Source organism: Pleurodeles waltl, chromosome 9 (genome assembly GCF_031143425.1).
Source record: "Pleurodeles waltl isolate 20211129_DDA chromosome 9, aPleWal1.hap1.20221129, whole genome shotgun sequence".
Taxonomy (NCBI): Eukaryota; Metazoa; Chordata; class Amphibia; order Caudata; family Salamandridae; genus Pleurodeles; species Pleurodeles waltl.
The window spans coordinates 288,448,200-288,465,286 of record NC_090448.1 but is presented as its reverse complement, the minus strand read 5'-3'; positions in this window follow the sequence as shown (position 1 = coordinate 288,465,286).

Sequence of the window (17,087 nt, the reverse complement as noted above, 5' to 3'; positions counted from 1 at the left end):
AAAGCAGGGATGAAAAAGAACCTGCAAGAGTGAGATAAGTTGGTAGGAAGTATATTGGCGTTGAATAAATAGACATGAAGTAGAAGCAAGGATGGACAACGCTGGCATTTGGAAACCCTGATATATGGCAGTGCGGGCTCGGGGGCTTCTGAGAAAAACTTTGGACCTCAGCACTTATTCTTATTTTTTTTTTACAAACTAAGGACTAAGGGGAAGTGTTACAGTGGGCTAGGTGATAAGAAGGACTCTGAGGCTCGACTGGGTGGAAGTGGTAATTTATTAATAAATTCTGAATATTGTCACAATTGTGAGTTGGGGTGTCCTTTGTCCCGTAACGTGTCTCTCTTGTCTTTTCTTCCCAGCTCCCCTCTTGACCGGCGACGATCCTCTGTCAGACTCCCAGATGCACCGAAAAAGGAAAAAAGGGAAGGTAAGTCAGGGCATGTAGTTACACAGACCGTAATAGCATTAGTCAAGAAGGGAGAGAGAGAGGGAGAGAGAGAGAGAGAGAGAGAGAGAGATCCTGAGTGCATGTGTGGTAAGGCAGGAATAAGATAGTGTATATACAGTCACCCTTCTGTGTTTGCCGAGCAGAATGATTTGGACTTAAGGCTCTTTAGGTTACTTATGAGAACTAAGGCTAAAATTGCCTCTAACGTCCTTTTCCTTGTTTCTCCCGTCACTTCCCTGCCCCCTCCCAGCTGCTCCCCTCTCCAACCCCTCCACACTGTCCCTACCCTCTCCCCTCCTGCCACAGTTCCTCTGTTCAACTGTATGCTGTCCTTTAAAAAAGGACCGTACCTTGGTCAGCCACGCCTCTCCTGGGACGTGGCGGTTTCTGCGCGTGTCCTCGCTTCTGTCCTTCTCCACAGGGTCCGCTGCTTCTCTGGGAACGTCGGGGTTCCCAGAACTTCCTTCGTCTTGGTCCTGTTCACCGCCCGCCGTCTTGTTAGGTTCCTCCGCGTCTTCCTCCTCCTCGGCGCCCTGCTGTAGTCCGTCCTCTCTGTTTTCTTCGCCTGGGACCAGGAAATCCAGGGTCATGGGGCAGGCGCCGGCCTCCTTGTCGCTACAGCAACGGGGAACACTGTCCTCGTTAGCGCGTGAGCAGCGCCAATCGGAGGTGTCGAGGGCCGCGATGGAAGACAACCGGCTACAGGAAGCCTGACCATATTAAACAGGAATTAGTGTGATTGAGCAAATCTGGGTTTGTAAGGTGAATTATCATGTGATTTAGATAGGTTTAGTTACAGGGCAATGGTAAGTTTGTATTATTTAATCTGCTTCTGATACATCTCATACCCACTGAAATGAGGGGACAGATGACTGCTGAGCTCCTGTGATAAATGCAGTCCACTTCATACTAGCTTTTTACCTGAGTTCACTTTGGATCAGGGAAACTAAATTTCAGTTAAGGTGGCTAGCAGATACGATCTAGACATGCCTGAAGAGTCCTTGTGAAAGTGGGACATTAGGTTTGAGGTTTGAGTGTAAAATGCAGAGGTCTGAGAAAGTTATAGTGAATGTTTGAAATTACCCACAATTATACGTGTGCACCTCGTTTGCATGACCTATTCCTCTGACACTCTTCTGGGAATACACACTACTCCTCATCTACACATAAAGGCAAGTGATGGGGTAACATATGGCAAAGTAAGACAAAATACTGCAAAAGCACTGACCAGCTTGAGAGCACTGACTCTCCTTGAAACCCTGCTTTCAAGCAAATAGCACTTTGAATCAGTCCTTCTCAGACTGTGTGCCCAGAGATTGGAACTCACTCCCCACTCACATCAGAGACAGATCCTCACAATCAGCCTTCAAGAAACAACTGAAAGAGTGTCTCCTAATTAAAATGTTCCCGAACTCCGTTCCTGCTTAATCTCTGTCTGGCAGTTTAAGTTAATTAAGTTCTGCTGGTCGACGTTTGACTATGGCTGGCATTCTTTGGCACTTGCATGTATTCCCCCATTTTACAGCCAACTTCGAACTTTACAGCACTTGATTGTCGCATCCAGCTATACTTCTTATTTTCCTTGTTGTTTCTGATTTTGTTTTATTTGCATGCTTGTTTGCAACAAATTATCAAAGCGTTCTAACGCGATATATAAAATTATGCATGCATAAAGTTGACAAACCTCTCTGTTGAGATATTTTCAAAGATTGTAGAGGTTTCTAACTTAATCAGCGTGTGCTTGTAGGCAAAGTTGCTGCTCAGAAAAATAGTATGCAAAAGAATTTCTCTACAAACTTATTTTTGCATGAGAATGTTTCTGCGAAGTGTGTTTTCTGATAAATGAATCTTCGGCATACCTTCTTTCAGCGCAGCACTGTTCTCCTGCCATTTGCTTTTCTTAAAACTGTACAAAATTGATTATTTATAAGTTTTAAAAGTAACTTCGCAAATTTACAGTGTAAAATCCTTCACAACTCCACAGACTCCTAGTCATGATTACAAAGAATCCCACTTACTGGAGAGACCTTTTGCATTTGTTCAAGCAAAACTAATGCTTTACTGAACCAGGGTCAGATATTGCAATGGATGTGTTCACTTTTCTTTCAGTTGGACTGACTTACTTGTCTAAAAGGAGTTGCAGATGTCACGTTCAAAGTGTATTCATGAACAGGTTTTGAAATCAGCGTGAAGGAGACCACAATCTGTCAGCTGCAGTTCGGGGCTTCAGCTGGGCTGGTGCTATGCCTTGAGCACTCACCAAAAAACTGAATGGTACTTATCAGAGTGGCAGGCAACACCAGGTCGGTTTGCACATAGCAGTGACATGGGCACCACTGTGTTCTGGATCTGTAGTCCACACGGACTTTATGCACACCTGCCAATTAAGTGTACCACCCACTGAGAGCTTTCCAGGACTGATGTTATGAGTGAGTGACATGACGCTGTATGTACTTCTTGTTTAAAGAGAGCTAAGCAACAGGTGAAGACCGTGCACCTAGCAAGGTGGCTGCAAGAGGAGACCATCATTGCACTGGAGGGTGTGTATGAGACCACTGTCACGATGCGGCAATGGAACTGTTGCTTGCGATCCTTTTGGGTTTATATGCAAGGAAACAGTATTCCAAGATCGTCTATGCTTAGTGTCTTCCAGCAAATCAAAGACCTGAAGTCAGTGTAGAGTGTGGATGTTGACTTAATTCAAGTTGAGAGCTGATTTGAGATGCAGAGATTGGTGTAGTGCATTACATTTTCCAGAAAACCGCAGACTCTCACGCATCAACAGATTTGACAGCCACCATAATTCTTCAGGCATAATTTCCATCATAGTGCTTGATGTTCTTGCGAGGCAATTTGTGCTGCAGCATTGCTGCAGCTGGGCCTCGCTACACTGATGTTGAGTTTTAAGTGACTATGCATGTAGATTTCTAAGGAATGGCTTATGAACATTTTGGCTTTCATAAAAGTATCCTGAAGTAGTAGTATTTGTTTAGGAAACAAACTTTGAACTATTTTTGCTCATTTGTTTGAACGATAACAATTGGGCTTCATGTGTTCTAAGTTCGTGTAACAGGACTGAACTGAGTTGAAAAAGGGGTTTTCCTGCATATAGACTGGTTGTACACAAGTGTATAAGGTATTAGAACTCCATTATGCTGCCAAACCTGTAGGAAGAGTCATCAACCACTCTTTAACTACAGGAACTTTTCCTGTAGACCTAAAAAAGGCATACATAAGACCGTTATTAAAGAAAACAAACCTAGACCCGCAAGACCCCAACAACTACAGACCAATGACAAATGGGCCTTTCCTGGGCAAATTGATAGAAAGAGCAGCATTCACCCAGATGTCACAATTCATTGAAGACAATTCTATACTTTCAGACTTCCAAACTGGATTCCGCCCAGGAAGAAACACTGAATCGGCACTCATAGCAATCTGGGATGATCCTAAAAACCCAATCAACCGCAATGGAGTTGCTGCACTACTTCTCTTGGACCTCTCGGCTGCCTTTGATACGGTTGACCATGGCACCCTAATTCAAAGACTCCACAAAGCCGGCATACAAGGGATTCCTCTCAACTGGATTACTTCCTATCTTCAAAATAGATCTCATATCATCCACTCGCCCCCTTCTCGTCCGAACCCTACTTCACAAAAGCAGGGGTCCCCCAAGGATCAATCATCTCACCTTTGCTTTTCAACATCTACATGATATCTTTGGCAGAACTGGTCAATGATTTCCATCTCACATGCTACAACTATGCAGATGACACACAAATACTACTTAAATTAGAATACCTCAAAAACATTGAAAACTCACAAATCTTCAGTTGCCTCAGAGCCGTTGATCAGTGGATGACCTGGAGCCATCTCAAACTAAATACCTCCAAAACAGAAATACTCATATGTGGTGACTGGAAAAGTTATGACCCTCTGTGCGTCTGGCCTGACGATCTCGGACCACCTCCTCAATTATCCAAGGAAGTTAAAAACCTTGGAATCACCATGGATTCCAAGTTAACTATGAATACCCAAGTTAACAAATTAGCACGAACAAGCTTCATCACCTTGAAGACTTTACGACGCATCTTCCCCCACCTCGGATTTCCACAGAAGGTGCAAGCTACTATCTCGCTTGTACTATCCAAACTGGATTATGCCAATGGCCTCTACCATGGATAATCTCTATCTATTATGAAAAAACTACAACGTATCCAGAACTCCGCAGCCAGGCTACTATTATATGTAAGGCTGCAAGCCCACATCTCCCCTGCCTTGAGAGCACTACACTGGTTACCCGTTGCCAGAAGATGCACTTTCAAGCTGCTTTGTATCACCCACAAAGCTATACATGGAACAGGACCGCTTTTTATCAGAAAGAAAATAACCAAATACATCCAACACAGAAACCTCTGCTTAAGATTGGCACCCCGGCTTAGAACACCACCATACAAGAAAAAGACTACAGGTGGTACATCCTTCTCCGTTCAAGCAGCCAAACTATGGAATTAATTACTTCCAACTAGAAGAGCCACAGATAACTTTCTTGTCTTCAGAAAACTACTCAAGAGTTGGCTCTTTCCTTCATAACCACTATATTCAAACAACTATGGACTGCATATGCCTATGTTGATAAAAAAAAATTTGATTATGTGTCTATTTCTAGTTATGTATAGTTCTTTAGAAAATATGTATCGCTACTATGTCATAACAACAAAATACACACACACTCTTTAAACCTGTTTGACTAAGTATATTTACCCATGGTTCTAGATATGTGTGTGTATTCATGTGTGTTTGTATGTGTGTGTGTATGTGTGTATGTAAATATATATATGTATGTATGTATGTGTATATGTTGTTTCTGTGCTTGGCATCTTCGTGGGTCATGGCATGGCTACTGGGTGGGTTGTTATACTAGATATCTATGAATCCCTGCTCTCATCTTATCACACTTATCTACCCATCATCATATGTCATGTCTCTATCAAACTATCCTCCATTCCCACTCTGACTCATCCCAAATCCTTTCTACTACTTTCATCTCCTAAATAACTCTGCCTAAGCTCTTCCCTCCGCTTCCACATCTAACTCACCAAACCTCACTCTACTACCATGACCTTCCACACAACCCTACTAAATTCTCCCTCATTTATCTCACCCTGCTACTATAATCTCCCTAACCCTTCCACAGACTCTTCCCTCCTCCATCCCCCTTTACTCATCCCAAGCCTTTGGGTTGAGTAAATGAGGGATATACTCCCAATTAACACTTCTGAATTTCTTTCCTCCTCCACCCCTCCATTACTCCAGTCAATCTAACTAACAAAGTCTCATATCCGGGGCTCAAATGAACTCATAATAATACTAAAACTGTATCATATTTCCCGATACTAATCCATCACTAATTCTTGTTGGGTTCCAGAGTAGCGTGCTACTCGCCGAAAAGCGCTTGAACGCCTCGTCAGGGGTAGTAAGCGCTATATAAATACTATTACAATACAATACAATACAATATGTACGTAAGTGTAGCAAATCACAGCATGTTAATGATGTTCTATGTTGAGTTTACAATGGTCAACTAGAAACTATATTCATCTTCCACAAGATAGTGACACAGTGTGAGGTACTTATTCTAACATAAAGGGGGTAATATGTGTGTGTGTGTGTGTGTTGGTGTGTATCTGTATATATGTACATATATAGGTGGAGAGCAGCTCCAGTAAGGAGCACCCTGCAACACCAGCAACACTCTAGATTTGTTCATTACAAATGTCTGTTTTCTAGCAAAGTTTTAAGCATAGGATTAGCACAGAGCTTTCCACACCAAGCTAGCAAGGGACAAAGGGGCTTATTTACAAGCCACGTGGCGCTGGGTAGCGCACCAAGTTCTTTGCTGTGCTGCCCTGTGCCATTGGGAAAGGGCAGAAATGTGCTGTATCTATGAGATATGGTACTCTTCTGTCCTCTCCCCCTGTGCTGGAGCACAATGTGCTGCTTAGCGCCAATGCAGACACCCTTGCACCATCGTGCCATGATGCCTGCATTGTGGGGATGATTGTTTTAGTGCAGGAAGGGACAGAATGCAGCACAGATAGAAAGAGGTAAAGACAGGGAGAAATAAAGATATTTCTCCTCATTGTGTCACTTCTGTGCCACCTCTGAGGTGGCATAGAAATCTGACGCATTCCCAGCCTTGTAAATCTGGGAATGCATCCGATTCCTTAACGTTCAATAGGTGTTGGGTGGGAAAACCCACAGCAACACCCACGGAACACCTCTTTCACGTAGTTTTCAGCATGAAAGGGGCCATATTTACAAGGCTATAAAAAGCCATGCTAGGTGGCTTTGGGTGGCCTTGTAAATATGGATTGGCACACTGCGCCACCGGAGCAACAAATTAAATGATGCTCTGGTAGCATAGGGTCAGGCAGATAGGGCATCATAAATGAGGCCCACAGTCTATTGCCATTTGTGGAGCGAAATCTTTAAGCACAGAATTAGCACAGTGACATCCTTGCCAAGCTGCAAAATAACAAAAGCCCCTCCAGACACTTTATGACAGGTTTGCTTTGGTAAAACACCATTCAAGCCAACCTGGAATTAACAAAAGCAACACCTTACATGTGTCTCTCTATTGTTATAACTCATCAGAGAGTTTTAGCTTTGTCCAGACACAAGGGAGAACACAGTATAAGTCAACACAAAACCGTTTCTGGGTTAGAGTGATATATTTCTAAGGTATATCCTTTCACTACAAGGTGTCTGTGCCTTGTAAGTTCCACTACAACCTGCAGCCTATCTTGACCCAATAAGTGACAGGCAGAGTGTAGAGTCCTGTCTTTCTGTTGTCCCTCTTATCCCATTCCACTCTCCTACTACTTGCTTTCATGTTCTAGTATATGTGTTCACTGGTGGAGGTCAGGAGAGATCGCTTCTGTGGATCTTGAGCACAACCTCCACTGCCAGGTTCAAGGGGCAGACAGAGTGGGCACAGCGGTAGAGGAGCTTGCTCATGCTATCATGCTCTTACAACAGAGACAACTCGCCAGCTGGAGGTTGTAAACTTGTCTCTTCAGACACGTTGAACTTGCACAAATCTAACGGCTTAATTTTCATGATCAAATGCACGTGTGTTTTTGCCAAAGCCAATTCATTCACATCCAAAGACAAATTACACTGAAATATACACTTTGCTATACTCCCACCGTTCTCTGGCTTTGCAGTGCAAATTAAAGACAGAACAGTTATGTCCACCACAGTGCAGCCAGCTGAACTCCACCCTGCCAGACTGTAACCTGATAGCAACCTCCAGGCCATGGTCTGTCACCTTGTAATGACCTGGAATCTATTTGACTCTCTGTATTCAGAGTGCCTAGTCAGGGGTGCCAGTACTATTAACATGTAAATACATGTAAATGGAGAGACCGGCTTTGATTTTACTAAACTGATATGTATGATATATATTTACATAGATGGGCGTTGCCAGTGCTTAATTTTCAGGAGTTCTTTGTACAATTTTTTTAGTTATTTTGATTGACTCTCGTTGGTGTACCCAAATGTCTAGAATTAATTCTTAATTAATGGCAGAAAGGTTAACATATTGATTTATATACGTCTTCTTTAAACCGTTGACCTTTCTCCTAAAAGCAGAAAGTAGAGAAGGTAAGTCATTCGACTGAATTGCAGACTATATGACTGGAAGACCTGGGCCGAAATGAAGGTTTCCAAGTAGGGTAAGTGATCGATGCTAGGGAAAAAATATTGACTAAATACACCTCATTGTCCTTCACTGACAGCTTTTGAAGCGCCGAAATGTAAATCAGCCACGTGCATAGTTCAATAAAGTGTAATATTGTAAAAAATAAATAATAATAGCATAAACCATTTATATTATGTAAGGAAAATGTCTCTTTGCTCATTCATGGCAAAGTCTTCCAATTATTTTTTTTAAAAGGTTTATAAAATGTATGTTTAGGAACTACGAATTTGGATAAATTTCACTCCATGCATTAATGTAATATGTTATATTACAATAACATTTTCTTAATATGATTGACCTTTTTAAGTTTAAGCAGTCTTTTTAATGTGAAGTGTATTTTTCTGGCTTGAGGTGCATAATCAATATGTCTACGTTTGGTGCCTTCAACAAATATAAAACCGCATTTGTTTCCATTCATGGTGACTACCTTTTTTTCCTTAAAGTTTTTGGAATATTCACATCTGGAGATGTAGTTGATTTGAATTTCATATGTTTACATTTACTTCGTCTTATACCAAGAGGTGAAGCTTAATTTTGTGATGATAGTTATATTACTCAGAATGGCTAAAGCAGGTGATGTATAAATTGTAGAACCACAGACACTGTTGTTACATTTTGACAGGATATTTATTGCTCGATTCACACAATGGTTGCTTCAGAGGCTCGTGGTTTGGTGCTAAGGGCCGATCCAGATGTTTGGCTGGTCTCTGGCTTTGAGCCCCTCTTGAATGTGGTGTCTTTCCGATGTTTGTGATTTAGTCAAAATGAAGTTTATACACTGGGAACTAGAAGCTGAGATTTGCATTATATATCTGGCAAGCAGACAGGGGCTTGTAAGGGACTGAGGCAATTAAAGGCTCTTTTCCCCACCAGTGCTCAGCTTCAATACTGTAATTATGGTAATGTCAATGAATATAGTTTAAGTAATATTGCTATTTGTTTTGACCACAAAACAAACTGATTTTTTCACAACTTAATAGGTGCCAAATGGTATTCAGCTCAACTGTATCAACTTTCATATCTTTAGAACAACGAAATATGGAGTTAAAATCTGCAGGATAAAAACACATTTATTGCGTTTTAGAGCTTTAACATCTGTCTTCGAGCAAGCACTGGCAGGATCCATTACATCAGGGATACGAATACAAAATGTGATTGCAAATAGCAATGTTCAACTACAGATTTCAAAAATGAATCATCAGGCGTTGGAGGTCATTCCAGTTTCAGTATAAATTATGCTAATGTGGTGCATATATCTGGCATTTGGGTTCAATAAATGATATATCACATCACAAAATATAAGTAAACAAGCAGTCGACAGTAGATATAGGGTTTACCGTCCTCCTTGCAAAGATGCCGTCCCTTGATGTGATGTCATGAGGCAAGCTCAGTGTTTCCATTTTATACCTCTGCAAAAAGTCCACTTCGTCATGGTTCCTTGGTGAGCTTGTGGCTTCATTCAAGGCAGCCTTGATAATGCTAATGACATGACACACCAAGGTGTCATCCCTGTATCACCTCCCTAGCGCCCACTTTCTCTCTCAGCCTATTTTAAAAGTTCAGATATCTGAGGGGCATCAGGAGATATCCCTTGCATTTCTGTATTTGGTCACCAACCAGGAGCACCACACATCTATAAACCATCCTTTGCTGCTTGGGTCTGTGCAACAGCTGATATGATTTGGGTTTCAGCAGCATCGTCAATGGCATTAAATACGCAATGTGCGTTTTAATTATTTTTCACTATGTCTGTATTATAGGACAGGGTCATATCTTGTGCTATATTCTGGCCCCTCTAATCTAGATCTGGAGCGCTGATTTGGAACTCATGGTAATAATCTGTGCAGTTTCTGCGAAGTTTAATATGTACAGTGTAATACATTGCATTCTATCAGTTTAAACTTCTAGTTCCTAGGAACTACAGCTGGGTGTTCCAAATTGTTTACTCTTTCAGCACCACTCAATTCCATTCCTATATCTTTGGCCCAATTGCCTCTAAAATGGTCCAGTGATGCTCCAGTTATCCTCAACAATGCCTTATATAATTAACAACATAATAGCTTTTTGGGAGTACCTGGTGTGAGTTGGTGGTCCCATGTGACACCTATCCAAATGTGTCTTAATGCTCTCACTGCTCCCCTATATGTCAAACACTGGCCACTGGAGATGGGGTACAGCTGTTTAAGGGTTTCAAATGTGAGAGTTTTCAAACAGGTGGTGCTCTTTATGATCCCTGCTTCTGACCAGTTTGCTACATTAATCACAGCGTATCCTCCCTAAAATTAGGCTGGCACCATAGTGGCAGATCGGGTTGTAGGCCAGTCCAATCCTGTAGAATAAAGGCAGTTCCTCGCAGCATCTACGGGTGTGATGAGTCTGAAGGGTGTATCTCTTAGTCTGAACGGGACTTCTGTAAGAGGTAGCTCCGAAAGTCGAAGCTCAAGTAACAGGTTTCATTTGTGCCCTCACTGTCAAACCACTCAATCACTTGTTACAATTGTAGGCCAGGACAATAAAGTTCATAATGTGGTGCACTCAATCCACCCTCCATCCTAGGCAGCTGCAGTTTAAGCAAAGCTATCCTTCTTCTGTCTCCTGCCAAGACAGGAAGATCTAAAGCAAATTAAAGGTTAGATGTACTAAGCACTTTAATGGGCATAAATGCTCCAGTTCAGTAAGTGCAACAGTTAAAGTGCCTTTTCTATGTACTGGAAAAGATTTTACGAAATTAGAGAAAGCACTGCAATAGTAATGCAGACAGAGATCGAGTCTAAAAGGAAAAATCTCATCCAGCAGGAATGCGTAAATCAACATACTGGGAGATTGAGTGTGTGTATCTGACTAGTGAAATATCTCTGTTGAATCCCCCCATTCTCACGAACACGGCTAGAGGTTCCATTGCTACTGTAAATAAGAGGGGGGAATGAGGGCATCCCTATCATTTGCACATACCAGACACCCAAGGTGACAAGACCATTTGTGTCTTTGGCAGGAAGGCTTGCATCTAGGAGTTTGATTCAACTCACTATTTCAATACTTATTTCACTGAAATAAATTATAAATAACTCTAAGTTGAGGAGTCAAAAGCTTCCTCCATATAAAGGAGACAACCACCAATAGAAGGGCCTTTGTTAATGGGTTGACCGGTATATGGCACATTCATCTTAAATTAGGCAACGTATTTCTACTCATTAGGAATACAGACTGGTCTGGTTATACTATGCATGCAGGTATTCTAGCTATCTTTTAATTTTTTTATTTAGAGCTTTTTTTGATGACTATAACAATTACATTCCATGCACTGGAAGGTAAACAGCCTTTATCTTTTGTGGCAAGACACAGGAGTGGTACCATTAGATTTTGGTATGTAATGTAAAACTTGAAAGGCTTAAACCTGAAGTGCCCAGGTCTGAGGCAATCTGTGTCTCTCCTCTCATCACGAGGGGGAGGGCCTTGAGGTGCTTTGCCAGGCTGAAGTGTCCATACCCACAGCAGCTGTGAAATTTTATGCACAGCAAAGTTCAGCTCAGGCAGGCAGGAGGTTGCACATTTAGACCATGTCTAGTTCCTGCCTGTCCGACCCGACCTGAACAAGAAGAGTGTCTGTTGGGTTGACCTTTGCTCAGCCTGACAGACACTCTGTGCAGAGGTGTGTAGGACTTTATGAGTGTCATCATAGAAACCTATCAGTTGATTGTACTGCTCTTAAACTCTTATCTGCCAATTTGTTTAGCAATTATAAACATACTTGCACACACTTGAAATCATATAGGAAAGCTAAGGGAACTTGATGAGGCTTCGGGACTCAAGACAAGGCCAACACTGGGCCTGGAAAAGCACCATCTGGATACATAGCTGATGAGCCATACTTCATCTTGCGAGTGAAAGAAGTGTGTATTATATCAAATAGCTTAAATATTGTGCCATGCTCCAAAATGGTTCTAGTTATCACAAATGTATACTTTTTACCATAATAAGGGGGCAGAGAGGAAATTGTGTCAACCTCTAGCAATCAGAAGAGCATCTCTACCAGACTTTACAGATCAGTAAATAACTTTAAATCCAGTGAAATCATATGTGACAAGCTAGACAGGTCGGCAACTCTCTGAGAGATCTTCTTTCTGCTAGTGACACTAAATTAGAAAAGTAGTGAAAACTGTAAATCTGGAGTTTTTCCATAACTCACCAAAAGGGCAGCATAACCTTCTGAGGGCCTAATTTAGAGTTTGGTGGGCAGATTACTCTGTCAGAAATGTGGCGGATATCCTTTCCGCCTTACTGGAAGTGCGTTATATCCTAAGGCACTTGTAATAATGCACATTTATGACAGAGTAACTTGCCAACCAAACTTTAAATCAGTCCTTTTGTTTCTTACTTTAATCAGATTCTACTCAGTGGGTCCATCTTAGCGGTGAATAATGTTCCTGTATGCGTATCAACTGTTTTGTTATTAAGAATTCAGTAAGTATACTAAAAGAAGAGATACAAGATCTTGCAAAAACATCTTTTGACAAGAACAACAGCAATTATTGAATTGGTCTAGAGAGTAAAGTTAAATGTTGTTGTCCTGAGTCGATCGCTGGAAACAGGAAAACAAATACACTTCTCCAAATTCAAGTGCACAGAGAGAAGGTAAGCAATGAAATCATGAAGACAGCAAACCATTTTGATCACCTTTTTTAATTTGCTGGTTAAATTGAAAGATGTGCTCACTGTGCCACTGGATTCAAGCTAGCCTGGATGATGAAAGGCGATACCCTGAAACTGGTCCCAGGATGCTTGTTTCCGGTCCAGGGAGGACCTGGCATGGCAGTTTGGGGCTGGACTGTTCCCATGAGGAACAGGGTCAAGACTGATTTGCATTTGGCTGGGTCCATACTTGGGTGGCATGGTGAGCAAAAGAACAATGGATTAAACCCAGATCTGTGACTGGGGGTGAGTGTTGCATTGTTCAGCACTCGCCCATCATTTCTTTGTGTTGTTAAATTGGAAGATGATCATTAGTAGCCATATTTTAAGAAATTAAACTTAGAAATAAGAAAGAGAGTGTTATGGAAAGCTAAGAAATGACCGGAATGACTTTGAGTTTAAGCATATATTAATAAAGGAAATCCTAATGTTATAAACTTGCTGCATTAAGCATGAACAAGGTCCTTGGCACACATTCGAGAATTCACTGGAGACAAGGGAAGCGGCATTACAATGTAGAAGGGCACATATAGGGACTTATTTATAGGCCCCTAGCGCCACAGAGCGTCACTTTTCGTGATGGTCCTGTTGCACTGAGCACTGTGCCATTTTTACAAGGTGGTCTCAAGCCACTTTTTGTGGCTTAACGTCACCTTATAAATACGGCCCCTTCCCACGCAGCGCTGTGCGTGGAAGGGGCGTGCAATGGGTGTTACTGTGAGCGTGCCGCAGCAACACCCATTGCATTTTGACGCTGCCTCAAATTTATGAAATTTCATAAACCAGAGGCAGCACCAAAATTTAATGCCACCAGGAGGAATACTTTTATTCCTCCTCGTTTTTTGCTTTTTCTATGCGTGCTACATTCTGCATCATGCATAGAAAGAGCAAAATGCCAGAAATGATTGTTTATGTGTGAGAAGGTGTCCCTTCCTGCACATAAACAATCATTTGAAAATTACGCTTTGGCACTTGTGTGTGTGCTGCATTGTGCAGTGGCAAAGCGCCATTAGTAATTGTTTGTGTGCAGGAAGGGACACCTTCCCGCACATAAACAACCACACCCCTCAACACAGACATCCTTGCACGATGGTGCAAGGATGCCTGCTTTGGCAGCTGAATTTAGCGCCAGCGCAGGGGACAACACAGGGATGCGCCATATTCACTGAAATACAGCTCATCCCTGTGTTTCTAAAGTGACGCAGAGTGGCGCTGCCAATTTTGGTGCAGCACCGCGCTGCACCACTTTTCCATAAATCTGGCCCATAGTACCATATTTAATAGCGTTACTGGGGAAATGATTTTCCATTAAGCTTCAAAACAATAGAGTTATACTTCTACGATAATTTTGAGGGCACCTGTTATGGAAGACCCTGCAAGAATTCAACCATTAAAACTAGAAGCCTATTTCTGAATAATCAATGGGTTAAAAAACATCTGATTTCCTTCGTTCTGAACATTACAGACAAACTCCATAAAGAGACTATGGTGAGGTTAATTGTACAATGTATTCTAATGCACATGACACTGGTTTACAACGTAAGATGATCGATACACTTCTCAACATTGGAAGTGGCACAGATAATAAGCGATATTATGGGATAGATCATAAAATGACTCGCCTGGCCTGGGAGGTATTTATAGTCTTGTGCATCGGAACCAGCATCCAAGTAAATGTTTACATAGGCTGAATTGGTAAAGAGCGATAGCTGATTTTGATGCACGTGCCATTCAACTGCAACTAAAGGCAAATGATTGCATTTTCAGCTGTATACATTAAAAAAGAAATATACAACTAAAAATCAAGTTGCTGTCAAAGAGGACTGCCTGTTTTTGTTTTGACTTGATGGGGTCAACTTACAAGGAAAGAAATCTAGAAAGGTGGATGGGAAACTCAGATTGCAGCATCTGTTCTGTAAACAGAAGCAAATGTTCAGATGTACACAATAAATCTACCTCTTCCATTGATACATTACAGGTTTCCTGAACATGTTGCTTTGCTTAGCACCGAAGGAGACAGTGTTGCTAATAGAAACGGACGTTTCACAATTTAACATACAATCATCTGTAACAAAACCACAGAAAATCAGCTTTGGAATTTTGGAGATCAATTTATAACAAAGGATCTGTTGCAACTTGTCCACTACAAATGACATCCATTTAGGCACACTAGTTGCAATTGTAAGGGCCGTGATGGAAGCCATGCAGCCTAGATAATGCTGGGTAGTGTAGTCCTTACCTATTGCACTTATCCTAGTGCTGGTTTAAGACGTGATGGTCTCATGCTACCACCAACTGGGTAAAGGTCAACACAATGAGCCTGATTAGAGGTCGTGGATGGGATACTTCATTACAGACATGATGGATATCCCGTGCGCAATATTAAAAGTACATTATATCCTATGTATCCCATTGCGATCCTCTAAATCAGGCCAATTCTCGCTCCAGCGATATGCCCTCACTCGCTTAGAAACCGAGTGCCTCAGATGGTATGAATTTTACCGTTTAAATAAAGAATGCTTTGAAATTATTCCCTGAAGAAACAATACAATTTAATTACGTTGATTTAGATTTTCCTTTATTTACATGAGGGGAAAGTGCAGTTATGTTTCTGTAGCACTTGTTTCTGGCAGGCTCCATGTCAGTCTTTGCTTTCTCTATTTGGAAGAAGTGATCTGAAACCATAGGAGTATCCAGTGACCCCACTGCCCTTCTCTGTTTCACTCTGCCTTTCCAGGGTTCAAGCAGAGATTATCTTGGACCTGTGGGAGAGTTTCTGCATATTTGTGGAGCTTCTCTATTTTAAAACAAGACTTCAGAGAGCCTTACTAGCCCACCACTCGTTGGTCAAGAATACATAAAGAGGATTTTGAGATCACAAAAACCCAAGCCCTATTGTTTGTGAGATAATGAGTGCAAAAACTGCTTCAGCAATGCCTATGAATAAATGTGTGAAAGGGAGATACCAATGTTTTCCAACTGCAAATGTCAAATTTAAAAGACTACACTAAGCCCATCAACATCAGCCTCTCATGTAACAAACATAGCAACAGGAGTAAGTCAGATGACAAAATATGTCTTCCCAACAGTAACATGCATAACCATGCCTTCGACTTTAGGTGTACAAGGAGCCAGTGCAACCGACAGTCTTTTAACCATGAAAACATGTGATGCCAGTACCGCCTCTGTGTTCACTGCAATGCCTAAACACACCTATCCAGTACACTTTCCTGTTTCTTATATTCACCACAGCACCAAATGTGTTGGCAGTGGGTCACTCTCAAAGGAACACTCTCGACTGTCACCAAAAGTGCTCTCGCGACTGTCACCCTTTTGACCTCCTCCACAAACACAGCCTTCATCACTAGACTCACGTCCATTCATATACCCACCACAATACTGAAGGTGAAGCACGCCCTTGACAACTTCTACTCGTAGAGCCAAGCAAATCTATGTATGTGCACCCAAACAACAGCATGTATTATACTTTGACATCAGTGCGATAAGTGACCACAAAGGTGGTTCACCCCAGACCTCCTAAGCCTCCTAAGCCTCAAACATCACTGCAGAAAACTAGAGCGACACAGATGCAGCAACAAGGCCCCAACCAAACTTGACCCCTTCAGGACCTCCCTCAACAGTTAACACCACCACCATAACATGGTGACCAAGAAAGAAGTGCTTAACACCCACATCAAGACCAACACCAAAAATGTCAAAGAATTATTCAGCATCGTCAGAGGATTTTCCTTCCCACCTGCCACAGAGAACAATATCCAGCCCTCAAAAATCCTGTGCAGGAGGCCCTCAGACTTCTTTCACCACAAAATCGCCAACATCTACAGCAACTTCGACCCCCAGCCCACCAACCTCGACCACCTTCGCACCCCAACCCACTCTTCTCTACCCCTCCCGATCTCCAAATGGAATCAGCTCCCCACCGAAGACACTATCGCCATCATGACCTCCATTCACTCCAGATCACTCACAGACCCATGCCTTCACCATTTCAACAACCTAGGACGAGAAGTAACCGCACCCCCCTCACAGAGATCCTCAACTCCTCCATCTCCACAACTACCATCCCCAATGCCTGGAAGCACGCCAAGGTCAAGCCCCTCTTGAAGAGACCCTCACTGTCCCTAACGAGCTCAATAACTACCGCCCTATCTCGCTCCTCCC